The following is a 15,693-nucleotide window of genomic DNA, read 5'->3' as shown; positions in this document are numbered from 1 at the left end:
TATAATCTGCATCTCTTCCAATTACATGTGATACTGGAGATAATTTAGATCTTGCTGTCATGTACTGAAGTGAGTTCAGATAGTCAATCAAAAGAGGTGTTTGCTGCTGAAGTTTTGAAGGTGATGCCAGTGAATTGACTAAAGCCACTGGCTAAGCATATGGAACAGGATTTAAATGATGCAGGAGAGCAATTTCTGAGAGCTGCAGTGTCTTCTACAGGCAGAGTAAGTGTCTTTGTTTCAAGCCATGCAAGAAGTTCAGTTAAGAACTATTTAACTCAAAGCTGAAAAATCGACGTAAGACTACAATAAAGATCGCCTATTTTCCTCTGTTAATCTACAACTAAACCTAAGTAAGAGAGGATAAGATCCGTCTTCTCTAAGACTATGAAGGTGATGGCTACTAGATGCTTCCAATTCCTTTTCTGCATGTCATTATTTCAGTTGTTTCATGAAGTATTTTAAAAGGCAAACATGCTTTTGAAATGCATCAAGAACATTTAAGGTAGTCTTAATTAATGAACAATTTAAAACGATGTCATGTAAATTTTAACTGAATGTCAGTTTTCATACAAAAAGAACTTGACACAAAACATAAGTAAACAACTAAAAATGTAAAGTATAATTCACTATTTTGTAACAATAGAGCTATAATTCACTATTTTGTAACAATTAATGTTCTGAATAAAGATTTAAAAGCTAAAATAGAATCATACAATGTGTACAGATACGTCATCCTTTAGCTGAAGAGCAATCAGAATAGCCATATTTGGTAATACGGCTGCAAATTTATGTTTACATGTTTAACAAAAAAAAAAGTATAAACAGTTTCTCTTAGGCAAGACAACTAAAAATTTAAAAAGTAAAAACAAACAGTAACAATGAAAAACCCCACACCTAAGTCACCAAGATATTCTTTTTTCTGCCTCATCTATCAAACAATAATTAAAAGGAAAGATTTACGTCAAGCCAACCTTACCATATCTGGAATATTTCATCAACAATTTTAATATTAAAGACAAAAATAAATACGAGTAATACTTAGCACATTTTTTTATTTTTTTAAAGGAATTTATTACTCATATTTCCCATGGGGAAACTACACAGCCTCAAGATTTCCAAAAACAGGTGCCTGTAATTACTTTTCTAAGCTTGTATTCATGCATGTGAGTAAGTGAATTGATTGTGAATATGTTCTGCAGCTTCTAATAGGTCCTAACCATTAGGCTGATCAAAAAAATTTCAAGCACATTTATATTGTTGTAAAAATGCTGACATGTCAAAATGCAAACTTTCAAGATAAATACACGTTTTGCCAGTAACGGAAACTGTGAGGGAGGGTTTTCAGGTCCAGTTTTCGGTTTCTGATACACAGCCTGGCCTCGTCTCCATCTGTGCAGAGAGTAGATAATTGCTCAGTGGGTAGCTGAGGTATTCACCCCCTACGTGGAGGCCTGTGTTCAAGGGGATGTGCTGACTGCTGGGCTAGTCTGAGGTGCATTGCTTTATTTCCTCCAGATTTTTTTCCTAATGCCACCTCTTTCATGCTTACATAGAACAAATGTCCAAACCCTAAGTCTTGATAGAATGGACGTTTTCTAGCATGGATTTTTTTCAATGACTGCTTTATCAGTGATAAAGTCACCATGTGTGCTAAAAGCAGATGTAACTCTACTAATTGTTGCTAGCTATCCAGCACACTTCCTTGCCTAGTAGGCGATCCAGAAACAAGCGTGCAGGAATTAAATTTATTCTTGGAAGGGTTTTAAAATATTTCATTTCAGAATCGCTCAACAACTGCACAGCAAAGCCTTTTACATGTCAGTTGCCTCTCCTTGATGTATGCGTTTAACTCTCCTGCTCCCTACTCATCACATCGGAGGAGTATTATGTATTTATGATTCTATCATGGCCTGATTTAGGAGCTGGCAGGAGCCGTGCATGCTCAGTGCCTCTGAGGAGCACGCCGGCCGCTGGCGGAGCCGCGGCCTGCCCCCATGCCACCCCAACTTCCAGCACTCCACAAGTACCTCACAGACCCACACCCGCCCGGCACCCCCTTCTCCTCTGCAGGGCTCACAGCGGCTCCCCCGGCCCCAAGGCTCCGGGGCCCGAGAGGGAAAGTCCGTGAGGAGGGCTCCAGAAGGGGGTCGCCCGCCCTCCCGCCTGGCAGAGGCCTCCCCGGGCAGCTGCCGCTTCAACCCTGCCCCGGGGCTCCCCGGGGCGCAGCCTCCCCCGCGGCCCGCCGGGGGCAGCCCCGCGCCGCCCCCTGCTGCCCCCCACCCCAGCCCCCGCCGCAGCTCTGGCACGTCCCAGTCCCGGCCCCGGCCTCGGGCCCGGGGCCATGGAGCCCCGGCCGGGCGGGGAGGAGGGGAAGGCCGACACTGGGGGATTCCTAGCCCCCCAAAGGAGGTGGGGGAGGTGGGGGAGGCGGGGGAGGGGAGGCGGGGGGGAGGGGAGGCTGGTCTCCCGGAGAAGGAGACGACCGCTCGCACAAAATCAGGCGGCTTCCAGGCAGCCCTGGCGGGCAGGGTGAGTATTTTGGGGGAGGCCCCGCCCCGCACCCCAACCCGGCGCCCCCTGCCCCTGTGCGGCAGGGGAGGGACCAGAGTGGCCGCTCCGGGTGGGGTCTGAGCGCCAGCTCGGGGCGGGGGGGTCGCGCCCGGGGCCAGCTCCCCGCTGCGGGAGCACCAGGGGCGGCGGGACGGTGGGGCTGGGGGCTGGGGCTGGGGCTGCGGCTGCGTGTGCCAGGGTCTGCACACCCTCCCCTCCCCCCCCCCTTTTTTCCCTACCCACCCCAGGCGCGTCAGGGTTTTGCTTCTCCCAGCCTAGCTTCCCCGCGGCTGCTTCTCCGTGCTCCTTAAAAAATAGATCTGTGTGTGTGCCCCAAAGCTTGGGGGGGGGGGGGAGCGACGGGGGGGAAGGGCTTCTCCGAGGAGCAGGGAGGTGCAGGGAGAGCCGCCGGCAGCTCCTCATGTCCTGCCTCGATGCTGCCGTGCCGGAGCGGAGAAGGGGGGTGCGCCGAGGTAAGGGCTGGCACCCTGCTCCCGGGGATGGGGTGCGGCCGCCGTCTTGCCCGCTCCCTGCCTCTCCCCGGGGCGCCCCACGGAGCCCGGCCGCCCTCGGGCAGAAGTTAGTTTGTCGGCGGAGTTGGCGCGGAGGCCCCCCGAGGTGGCACAGCACCTAGTTGTGGTGGGCGAGGGCTCGGTGACCTCCAAAGTTTCCGCCGCGGGAGGAGACCTGTGCCATAAGTTTTTCAGGATCCGTGCAGATCTGCGTGGAGTGGGTCGCGCCGCTACTTGGTTCGAAGCAGGAAAAAAAAAGGCAAAATCAGGGAGGGTTAGATAGGGATTTCATTGCTTTTAATATATTGCTTGCTTTATACCTGCGGTTTGTGTTTGGCACTTTCAGAAAGGTAACGTGGAATACATTTATTAATACATATGCTGGGATGTGGACAATGGAGGAGATAAATCTGGAGAACGTGCAGAAACGGGATGGGTTTTGAACATTACGTTCTCTTTGGCAAATGATCAATAGTGAAAGATTTCTGCTTACATAATCTATACCTTGACAATATCATAATTAAGAGGTTTGCTCATAATGTCTGGTATTGATAACCACTGCAACTTCAGTTAGTGCTTAATAAATTTAGTAAGTAACTTAGACTTAAGGAGGTTTGTATATTCTGGATAAATTGATAGCTAGGCAAGATTATTAAACTTTGTGATTGGCTCCCGATCAAGTGAACTCTCAGTTGTTCAGGAGAGCATCAGTAGACAGATATTTAAAATACAAGACTACATTTTAAATGTGTATGGCCAAGATTTGACTACCGAAATGAGAGTATCTTTTGAGAAGACAAGTTAAGTAGTCATTATATGATGGTAGCTGTGTTGGACCCATGCATATTAAACTGTTCCATGATGCCAGGCACTGTAAATTTTCTGGCAGTGTACTATACAAATGGGTGGTGGTGGTGGTTATAATTTTATTTTATCTATAGGTAATGGCTATTCCATGTATGATACATACATGAATTGATTGATATCAATTGTTAGCTGTGAAATTTTAATGGTATGTTTAAACAGTTTTAGCTTTGCTCTTCTGCTTTTCTTCTTTGTCTCAGGCAGCAACAGAAGAATTTCAGATTTCTTGCTTGTACATAATTCCCTCTTTCCTCTCTCTGCTCTCCTTTGGTCTAATTTAAAGCACGGTAACTTCTGCTAGTGCCTGTATGTATTTACATGAAGAAAAATGCCCATTTTAAAGATAAACAACTCTTCCTGGTAGACTAGAGCAAATCCCTCATGCCCTGTGTGAAAAGCTGTTTTGGAGACACTTGTTTTGGTATTAGTTTGTGATGCCAAACAACAAACATGCGAGAATGCAAAGATATAGCTGGTGCTCTGATCTTTGTTTAAACAGGTCATGGTTTTTATTTAATGCTGTGTGCTCATTACGGAAACTGTCAGCAGGAATGTAAAGCGGACCAGAGTTCTGTTTTGGCATACATAGCCTATTCTGACATCGATGTTTCTGCATCTTGAATTAACAGTTCATAGAGCATGGTGTTGTATGTGATAATATTTATTTGATTGAATTTGTTATAAGGAATTAGGAAAAAATGTCCAGGATATGTCCTTTTAGGAAGGGAATAAGATCAGATCTGCTGCTTCAGGTGCAGTCCCTTTCACCTGAAGAGTTAAACATGACTGGGCATTTCTGTATTTTGGTAGAACATGTAGATGTGTATGAAAAGCTTACTGTTTTTTAAGTCAGCAAGAGTTTTGCCACTGAATCAGGAGGAAGCAGACTCAAATGCCCTGGAACCAGGTATCTGCTTAGTTGATTATCTAGCTGGTTTCTTCTTCCTGACGCGTAGAAATGGTATCAAATAGTGAATAAAAAAATGAGTTTATATTTGAGGATTTCAGTATTTTTGTGCATGAAAACAGGTTTCATCTCAAATGATAAATAAACATAGTAAAAATAAATCATGCAGTACATTTGATTCCTGTTGGACCTCGTTTTGAAGAACAGCAAGCAGTCACATTCAGTGAGGATGTGTAAAGTAATCTCAGGGAAGAGCCTTTTCACACGTTACTGTTACACAAACATACATCAGACTTTTACAGTGCGCACTGTGAAGTCTCCTAAGAGGACTAAGTATAGTGCTGGTAACTGTAGTTTGCACGTACATCTGGTTCTGTGAACATTGTAGGTAAATTGGGTTTGTGTCAGAGTGTCTGAAAGCAAATTGGTCTCTTATTTCTAACTTAAATACATGTTTCTGTTTCAACTGTGAATATTCCAGGTTTGCTTTGAAATACCATCAAGGTTAGTAATGTAAGAGGGTCTTTTAAGGTCACTGGGCTGTTAACCTGTGACTTTCTCTTAGAAGGTCATCCTTTGAGGCTAACGTTATTATATATAAAATACATGTGAATGTAATGCTTGACTAAGGTTGCAGAATGACAGTCTAGTGTAAGATACGTAGCAAAAAGGAGCAGAGCTGTTATGATGACTATTCACCTGCTTCAGCAGTGACCACTTCTAGAGAGTAAAGCAGTTCATTCTTTGTGACTGCTCACTGCTTGACCTCCTTGTTGAAACTGTCAACAAGGGTGACAGTTTTGCTGCGATTTGATATGACAGTGGAAATTATATTAGGATTAACAAATAACCATCATGCTATATATGTAGTAACATGCAGTTGTAACTGAATTGGGATTCATAACACTAACCTAAATACAAAATGCTTAGCGTTATCCATTTAATCACTATTTAAAATGTGAATATTTACCATTGGAGTAAAATTGGCTTTGTAATGTCATTTAAATATGCTATGTATGACCACGCAGAGCCATACTAATATTGGTGTAACAAGGAATTTTTTATGTATGTTTTTTACTTAGGTTATCTGTTTTCAGAGGTGTAATACCTCTGAATACATTTCAACTGCAAGTATTTGCCCTTACTTATTAGATCTTTTTCATTTATACATTTCTGTTAATTAGAAGGTTACTGTGTCTAGCAGATATGACTCTTTTCAATGCTATGTCTTATGCAGCGTGCCCTTCTGACCTTTTAAGGTCAGTGTCTCTGCCATACAGCTAGACCAGCTTCTCTTATGGCGGGTGAGGGTCTTGCCATTCAACCAAAGACTGAAGCCAACAGAGCAGCTGTAGAAGCAACATATGAAGGAGACTGATGGTTGCTGATATTTTGGACTGTTTTTTCTCTGCCTTATCCTAACTGGCTATTTTGCTCAAGCTCTCTTTGCCAGCTCTTGCAGTCGCTTCACTTTTCTTAACGTGTTCTGTAGCTCAAACATCCTGCATGCCACTTTCTTTGCTTTTTCCTCTTCTTACCTGTGCTGTAATAACCCATCTTTTCTCTGCTTTTGTCTTTTGTGACGCTAATCTTGTTTATTTTTTCCTTCTCTGCAAAAGAAGATGGAAGGAACATAATGTTCTGTCATTGCATTGATCATTTTTCTATGTTGCTGTATTATTGTTTGCCCCTACTCCTTTGTTGAGTTTCTGTACACTGTAAGCTCTTCGGGACAGAAGCTTTTTGCTGCTGTTTGTGCAATGCCTAGCATAGTTTGTTCTTGGATTTCAGTTGGTCTGTAGACACTTATATAATAATAAATAATAATACTGGGACTATGTCTTCTTTATGTGACAGCCTTCTTTCTGGTTTTGTGGTAAACCAAAAATTTATTACTTAAAGTTTACCTTCACAGTCTTGCAATTCTGAGATGTATCTCAGTTTTGTCCCTCAGCACATGTACTAAAGTCCCTAGTGTGAGTAGATTTTGATAAAAGTTGAAGATACCTTGCCTACTGGAAAGGGGGTGGGATGGATTAAAACTCAACTGCTGCTAGTAGTTAACAAAATAGTAAAAACTGAATATTAAATATAAGTAATAATAAAAAAAAGAAATGTCAACTTCTGTGTGTTTCAGTGGAAATTCAGATCTGACAGCACCAAAAAAAAATAATTTCTGGTTTCACCAGGTTGATCAAGTAAGGAACATAAAGGAAAAGCAAATCCAAAAAAGTGTAGTGGTTTCATTTCACTACTTTGATACTTTCCTTCTAAATGTTTTTTCATTTTGGTCTCCCTTTACTTTTCACCACTGAAATATTTGACTTTGTTTTAGCATCTTTCAGGTCAAATGAAGATTTGTAGTTGGTCCAATTAAAATTGTGAAATCAGTTTTTTAAAGAGCCAGCAAATCAGATGTTGTAGTGTGCATACAGCTTGGAGTCACAGTTCAGTGACAGCCAGCCCAGTGAGCAATGATCCTGCATTTGGAGCAGGCTGATCAGTGTTTTGCAGGGCGAGAGCTTCCCCCTGAGCTAGCCGAGCTGGAGTGTGCCTCAGTACAGCCATTCTCACAAATGTACTCTCAGGAGTAGCCCCTTCAGTTTCAGGGAGAGCAGTGATTTGAAGCATCCCTGTGCGAGAAAGGCAGTGTAAGACCAGATTCTTCTGGTTAGCAAAGCAGCAGCTGGACATTTTAGATCTGGTGAATACGCAGAGGTGTCTGACCTGAAACACTCTGCATCAGGACTGTTTACCTGGGACTACCCCTGTATTCTCTGTCCTCATTCTTTGAAAGAAAGGCTTTCATTATCTTTGTCTCAGTTTCTGGTGGGCTCTTTAGGCATGACGTCATAGGCACAAGGAGTGAGTGGTCCAAACAACCATATTTAAATATTTAAACATCAAACAAACACATTTAAGTATTTTGTTGTATATTTTTCCTTTATCAGTCCTGGGGAGGATACCTGTAAAAATAAACAGGGCAAACTCACTGACTCTTTCCCTGAACGTTAATGAGATGACGCGAAGGATTTCAGTGAATAAATGCAGCTAAATGATTGAAAAGTAGAAACAAAAATTATAGGACAATATACTCAATTTTCAAAGTTTTGTGTCTAAGAGAAAGATGTATAAAGCTGTTAACATTTTGCTTGATTCCTTTTAATTATATAATTATCTCAAAAGTAATATCACTGTAGGTGTATGTACATGTAAGTTGTGTTCTACATTCTGCCTTATGTATGTTGGCATGCTTGTACTTTGGCATTTCATTCATCTTCAGCTACAGGTATTAGAGTGGCCACTTCTCTTTTCCCATTCCTGTGTATTGACATAAAGATCAGCAGCCCTTCAAGACTGGTTAGTGTTAGATTTCTTCCTGAAATTGGAGGAGAATATTGGCAATAGGAGTTCATCCAAAGCTGAGAGATGCTGCTTCACAAAAAGGGAAGACCCTGTGAGCTGTCCTATGGTATTAAGCTGCCCACGTGTGAAGCAGCAGCACCAGCCCCTGCCGACCTTAGCACAGGGGAGCTGCTGCCTTTCCTGCTGTCTGCTCCAGGGGTGCTGCCTGCTTGCATCTGCCCTCAGCTACCCCAGCAGCGTGCTGTACGCTGCTGATCATCGGCTACCGCTGCTGGTGGCAGACACTGACTTTTGAGTTCTTACCTGGAAACTAACCAAACTGATGGCTGGGATAGTCCTCCACTCAATATTAGGCTTTGTCATATTCTGTTAAAATTTTGGTATCAGAGTGAAGAGGCTAAATTATATGGGATGTATTCTGCCCTCACATATGTGTGAATGATCCAATCAGCTAAATTCTATGCATTTTTACACAATTTGCAGTGAAATTGGTTTGGATAAATTCTGTGGCTCAGGCAAGTGGATTTCACCCAGTGGTGCTTGTACAGATGAATGCCAGAAAATGAGAGTTAGGCAAGTTGTCACAAAAAGGCGAAGAAAGAGAACAAAGTTCTTCAGTTACAAATTTAAACCTACTCTGTTTTCTTAAATATATATTTCAGTACTTACATATTCCTTTTTCTAAGTAAATATTTTAAGAGATTCAAGAGCCTTATCAGAAGGCATGCCCAAACTGCAGACTGAAACAGAATCAAATCACTGCAACCCTAATTTACTCCTATTGGAATGTCCGTCTTTGGTAATTTTTCCAGATAACCTGTATTTTTAGCTATTTTTGCATTGGAATTACTATTGTCATTTTGAGATTTGTCATTTTTCTTGTATGACCTTAGGATCTTCAGTAACAGCAGATTCTGAAATATTGCCAGAGATGAAGGCAATTTTTTTAGAGTGAGGAATGAGCTTTGTGGCTTTTAGATATTTATTTAAAATTTACTTCCTTAGAGGTAATTACTTAAATAGATTAGCTACCTCGGCAGATATTTTGGCATAAATACAGGCAGCATCAAACCAAAAAGCTATGTTTTTCAGGGAAGAGACTTAGTTTTCCTTAAGAAAAATGTATCCATTTAAATATTTTATCCAAATGTGATGTTTTATACATTCAGTCAAAATCGTATGTAGGATTACATTAATGCATTTAGCGTTAGCAAATGTTCAGTCTATTTGTAAATCTTAGAGTACTTCAGTGTTTAAATCTAAAATTTGGTACATTGTCAAGTGCATGTTTAAGAAGACAAAGCAATATTATTAGGTTGTGTTTATTTTTTAAATTGAATAAATTAACAGTTATTTGTATGGATGAGAATTAGTTTAGAAAATCATGCTCCTGATAATTCAAAATAAAATTAAATCTAATTCAAAATAAAATTAAATCTTAATAAATAGTATACACAAGTACTCTAGTTTTGTGAGCCCAGGTAGGAAAATTTGAACAGGTAATTTAAAATCATACAATCATCATTCAAACTAAGACTAGCTAAGAAGGCTTAAAAGTGGTAACTGCTTTAACTAAATATAGAATTAGATTTCATAGGCAAATGTGTAATTTTGGTGTTTTCTGAACTCATTGATACATCTCTTTTTCTGGGTGCCAGGTCAGTACTTTGGCATATAGTAGGTACGATGTATGTTTTGAGGAAACTCCACAGAAGTGAATATAAGGGCACAGTTCCAAAAGACAAATTATTTATCACGTTTCTTACTTGCTGTGTCTATAAAATCCTTTTATGACAGTTAAAACTAACAAGTACATTAGTGTTCTTTACTTATAACGTAATGAGAGAAACATGTATTGTGTTTCAGAGCAATGGAAAAAAGCTAATTTGAAGAAAAAAGTAAATTTCAGTGAAGAATGTTGCCATACTGTATTTGACAGGTCATTATAATGAGCAAAGAAGAACAATGATATGTATTTTAGCATGGTGAGAAATAACTTTGGGGATTTTTTTCTATTTTTTTTTTCTAGTTCAGGTTAAGGTAATTATAATTACAGAGAAATAGAAGGTCTTATTTAAGTCACTGGATCTTTTCACATACAAAGCATAGCTCCGTGCCCTGTAGATCTGCAGTTAACAAATATGTGATATACATGAAGAGGCACTGAAGTGTTCTTTGACAGGTGAAGCAGGTGATTCGAAGCAGAGGATAGATCTTGTGTTTCTTTTCATTGAAGTCTATAGGATTTTGAGACATACAGGTAATCGAGAACTATGCCTGCTGGTTTTGGTTATTTGGATGGGAAAAGTTCTGATGTCTGTTGAAAAGATATGGTCACAGAACTGAGTGTTACTGATAACAGTTAGCAAATTTAGATTCACTAGCAGAAAACCATCTCAGATGTGTTTTAAAAAGATGATCCAAAGGCTCTCCTTAATAAGTCGTGAAGATGATTTAACTTCTTTACCAGAGTCCTCTGAAGAGAGCTGAAACTGGAAGGCACGATGCTTAAATTCTCTTTCAATTAAAGATACACCATAAGCAAAGGTTTTTGAAAATGAGGGCCAGAGTACAGCGGCGCATGTGCTCTAGTTACCAGGTGAAGATTGTGAAATCCATGGTAAGAGCCATTTTAGAGAGGCATTTTAAAGGTTTTATTCTGATATTTGATAAGCATGCACATCAATATACCTACATGTTGTGCCCTGAGAAGCAGATGGTGCAATGTATTTTGTCATCTCAGGATACTCACAGAATGAACTGGTGAGCACGTTCCACTTTTTATGTGGCGGTAAATCTGTATTACAAAAGTCACCCTAACTTACGCATTTATTTGCTGCTTAAAAGCAGAGATTTCTCAGTATGTGTGGCTATGAAGTGAGAGCTGCCCTTCAGTAGTGGTCTCTCCCAATTAGGTCTGAGGCACAAAGGCAGCCCAGGGACGTGTGCCAGGCCCCTGCATGTGCCAGGCCTGTGTGTGTGCTGTGGATCAAGGACTTGAGGCTTGAAGGCTGTCACCCTGGCACATTTCACCAGAGCTAAACTGACATTTAGAAAAACTAACATTCTCAAATGCCATATTTCTTCTGCAGCTTAAGTGGGGTTAGCTTTCCAAGCAGACTTTCTAGGTCCCTGTGTTCGTAAGGTAGAACTCTGGGAAGTTTGTAAGAGGGGTAGATACCTTAAAATGACACCACAGATGATAAGATGATAATTCAGATATCCTCAAGGAGTCTGGTGGTTTTTTAAATATTGTTTAATTCCCGTTGTCACTAATTGCAGGTATGTAACGTGTTTGCTGTGTGGAAAGGAGCCTTATGGGTGCATATTTTGCTTCAATACATTGCAGTTTTGTTTGTTGGCTTTTTAAATGCAATTGGTACAACAAATCATATTAATTTAGAAAGCCTAATGTAGCCATCAGTAGCAGTGTGCGTGATTGACCTTAAAATCTACAAGTGTCTCTATGAACATTTGATTATGCTGCCTTCATTTCAAAGTCTGCAAGTATGTTTGAGAGCGTTCAGATTTCTGCATTTGTTACGTGAATCCAGGCCGGTCTGCTAAAGGAAGACTTGGTGGTTCTGGTTTGCTAGGACTTGCATTCAGTTTCAGAAAATGAAGAGAAGGGAGAGTGTATCACTCTGGAAAAGCTTTTAGCTGCAGAGTGATTTGCTTAGCTCTTCCTTTCCCACAGAATAATGCCTTTTCAGGATTATTTCAGTATTCATTTCCTGATGGCAGAGCTAAGTTAGCAGCCTAATTCCATTGATTGGCTTCTGTCTGGAGTATGTGAAATGGATATTTTCAATGCAAAAAAAAAAATTGTTTTTCAGCCTAGTTCTCATAATAAGTAATTGCTTTACAGGGTCTAGTATGTTCAGTTAGCGCTGGGCAGTCTATAACAACTTGTTTGGGTGGGGGTTAAAACAGAAAAGTATTAATTTGTGATAATGAAGCCAAATACTAATGGTTATAAGAATGTTGGGAATGACAGTTGGGACCACTGCTGCTCAGTGGCACTTTTTTGTTGTTTTTTTTTTAAATAAAGAGCCTACTTCTCTGTGTAAAGGATGACCTGACAGCTTATGAAGAACAGTTTATCCTCAGTATAGGGGACAACCTGAACTCTCGATGAAGCTCTAGAAGGGGTTTCTGTTAACCGGTATCCAAGATTTTTAGTGGAAGGTGTCCCTGCCCGTGGCAGGGGTTGTGGACTAGAAGATCTTTAAGGTCCCTCCCAACTCAAACCACTCTATCAATCTATGATTTGCACAAGAAGCAGGTGTGTGCCTATGCAGTCTATTGCAAACTCTCACACTCTTCTTTAAGGTATTTTACTCCTGTTGTCTCACTGGCTTTCCCTGAAAAAAATACGGCTTTGATGTTTTATAGCTGCATGAAGGTGCCTTTTTTACTACATACTTATTACTACATACAGTGGTCTTTGGATCAGGGCTCTTGTGAACCTTTGAGCACATGCTGGAGAGGCAGCAAAAAAATAATGTATGGAGAACATTCCTGACACCAGTAAGAAGATGGCTTAGCTGATTTAATAGCTTTTTCTCAGTCTGTGATTCTAACAGCCAGGTTTGTGATATTTATTTTAGTATTCATGTTCTTGCAGTCATTTTTACATTTCCCTGTGTTTCTCTGGCAGACATCCCGCAGCTCCATAAGTCTGGGGGAAGAGGATGGTTAGCATGTTGTTGCTGTGGGGATTTGAGTCTTAGTGTTCTGTATTCGTAATGCTGGGCATATAATGTTAAAACTTGCATGCTATAAAAGCAGATAACTATTTCCCTGCTACATTTTATACTCTGGTTTGTGAAAGGAAGACATTTCAGAATATTAGAAGAAAAAAAAAGTTACAGTTTTGGAGACTATTGGAAATTGAAACAGAAAGAGAGGAGTGATGAGTTATCAGTCAAGCTGGAAAGAGACAGCTTGTTCTGTTGAACACCAATAATGTTCATAGTCAGCCAACCACTTATGCAGGAATGAAACCCTAGACTGAAAGGTAAAGTTCAAAGACATCTGTGTATGTTTCTGAAATGAGCTTGAATTAAGCTTGCTATTGAATTATGCTTACTGATTATGTGCGCTATAGTATCTGATTTTTGTTTAGCACAAGCTATTAATGTGATTGCTAGTTATCTTATTTTCAGTGCAGTATCTGGCTCCTTTTTTTTCCCTCCTCCTGTCTTGGATACTTTTTATGTGTCCAGGGTTGACACTGGGGGACTGTCATTTGGCAGAAGGCTCATCAGTACTGTGGTGTTTCTTTTTTTTTATTATTTTATTTTTTTTAAGTGAGATGTATCTTTCTATTTCCTGCATTTTATATGGTGAACTTCTAGATGAATGTCTGTAGCTAGCATTCTCAAAGGCTGGCCTAATGGTGTGAGTCACATGATCTCCCATGTGTGAGGATAGATTCCCCGCTTAAAAGAAGTCTTGAGCACTAAATGCTGTATGAATGCTGTACTTGCTGTGCTTTGTTTCTGTTTGCAAACAAAGTTGGAAGAAAATGTTCTTTTGAGTTAGTTTGTATTGTTAAATGCTATCTTCCCCTTACCCAGAAAGAGGAAGCAGAGCTTGAGTGGACATCAGAGGTGCCTGAATACATCTGCTGCTTGTGCAGTGGATTTGATGTATCACTTGAGAGTAGTCATGAAAGACAGGACCAACCAGGAGGTTGACAAAAGCTGTGTCTTAGCTGCTGTAGGCACTGGGATCTTCCTAAGGCAAAAGGGAGATTCTAGGTCCCACCAGGCAGTGCCTTAATGCCTTTGCAGCTTCAGTTCAGCTGTGTGTAAAGTGGGCATAAGCCTTGGATTATAAAACACAGGGTGTTTTTTCAGGTAGTTTGAAATCCTCACATAGAGCCGTGGAATCTTAAATTATTAATCATAGTAGAGAATATTTATAGAAGTCACCAGTTCTAATAGTTTCAAACACAAGTAGCTTCACTTAGAACAGTTTATCCCCTATAAAATCTCTGACCTTGCCCATTCAAGCTTCTTTACAAATGCATAATTTAATACAGGAAGCTCTTCAGGGAGGGTTCTTCACATCTGCCATCATAATTTCTTATTTCCTAAATGCAGCGATTTGTACTCGATTATTCTTACAAGAATTGTGCCTCCCTTCCCTCCCCCTGCTCTGGCACGTTTCGTTGTGCTGCTGCTTGTTCTGTAGCCTGAACACATCATCTGAGAGTGTTTAAAATTCAAATTTTTCTTTGCTGTTTTTCTACCATTTCCTTACCACTCACTTCTAGGGGAGGGCATGAAGGAATCTGCTCTCATTCTCAGACTGTCTTCCTGTGGGTTGTTACTGACAGCGAGTTGTCAGCATTTTACAGCCATTCACCAAGTAACAAAAATGAGCTGAATCTCTCATTCCAGCTTCCTAAGGACAAGATTTCCCAAAACAAAAATACACTATCACTTCTTGGAGCACTTAACATCTGTAGTAGAACTGAAGAACTGGTGAAGAACTGAAGCCCAGATTTTTAAAGATGCTTAGGTGCTCGACTCCCACTAGAACTGAATTAGACCTAAGTACCTATAAATAGCTTTAAAAATTTGAGTGAATGTGAAGACCTTCCTCATCCATCACTCTTGGCAGTGGTCCCATCAGAATGGAAGTAAGGCACATCAACAAGGTGACATAAAAAACTTGGAGTCCTGTTTTCCAGAAGATGCACATATCAAGTGAATTGCTGCATTCTAGCACAGCTTTTCATGAAATACATCTTCTGAAGCAGATTCCTTACATTTGCTAGATGAAAAAGCCCTTGCTTGCATGAAAGTAAATATTTAAGACAGACAACTTTTAAAAAGGACACAACATTATACTGTAAAAATACCCGCCTGTGTTCCTGATAATCCATTTTTTATTAAAACTGTGAAATAAAAGTAAAATTCACAGTTAAATTACTTTCTGCTGTTTCTAGGGGATACTCTTTACATTCCAGTTGGTTTTACTTTTTTGTTCCTATATCCATTTTCAGTGCTGTTGTTCTAGACTTGCATAACTTTCAGGGAAAATTTACTCCCAAACGTAAAACCTGTGTGGATTTTACCTTTTTTATATTTAATAACATTTAACTGTGTGTTAGCCTTTGAATCACTTTCTTTTCCAGTGAATCCAGATTCTGGGGCTAGTGCTGTCTAAGAAGAGAATGTGTTTGAAGGGGGGAGCCCTTCATATCTGTATCAGGAGATTCTTCAGTGATACAACTAAACCAGGAGCGTGTGCATGGAAGGCCCAGTTTGCTCGGTTCCTTGGGATGTGATGAACAACCACCTGCAATGCATACCCTTACTAAATGGTGCAGATTTTCTGGAGAATTGATTAAACTGATTCTTTTTAACTAACTCACATTTTAGTTATGCACTGACATGTATTAAGTTTTGAGTTTGGGGTTTTCTTGAAGGAAGATGGGGAATAAACATTCAGCAATGCAATCAGGAAAAAAGACAC

General features: G+C 40.5%; 1 protein-coding gene across 5 annotated transcripts in view; it reads left to right on the top strand.

Moving 5' to 3' along the window:
- The first annotated feature begins 1,384 nt into the window (after positions 1–1,384).
- MPPED1 (metallophosphoesterase domain containing 1) overlaps positions 1,385–15,693 on the top strand; it is a 65,734-nt gene continuing 51,425 nt past the window's right edge. The window contains exon 1 of one of the 5 annotated variants that reach the window (XM_083820020.1): positions 1,385–2,412. The gene's annotated coding sequence lies outside the window, so the exon portion shown is untranslated. Of the gene's footprint in view, positions 2,533–2,602; positions 2,624–2,893; positions 3,027–3,421; positions 15,542–15,693 lie in introns of those variants that run through there. The other 4 variants (XM_083820017.1, XM_083820021.1, XM_083820018.1 and 1 more) reach the window with 4 other exon arrangements.

Source organism: Anser anser, assembly GCF_964211835.1.
Source record: "Anser anser genome assembly, chromosome: 1".
In the NCBI taxonomy this organism is placed as follows: Eukaryota; Metazoa; Chordata; class Aves; order Anseriformes; family Anatidae; genus Anser; species Anser anser.
The sequence above is the reverse complement of the archived record's forward strand: the minus strand, read 5'-3'. Positions and strand labels throughout refer to the sequence as shown.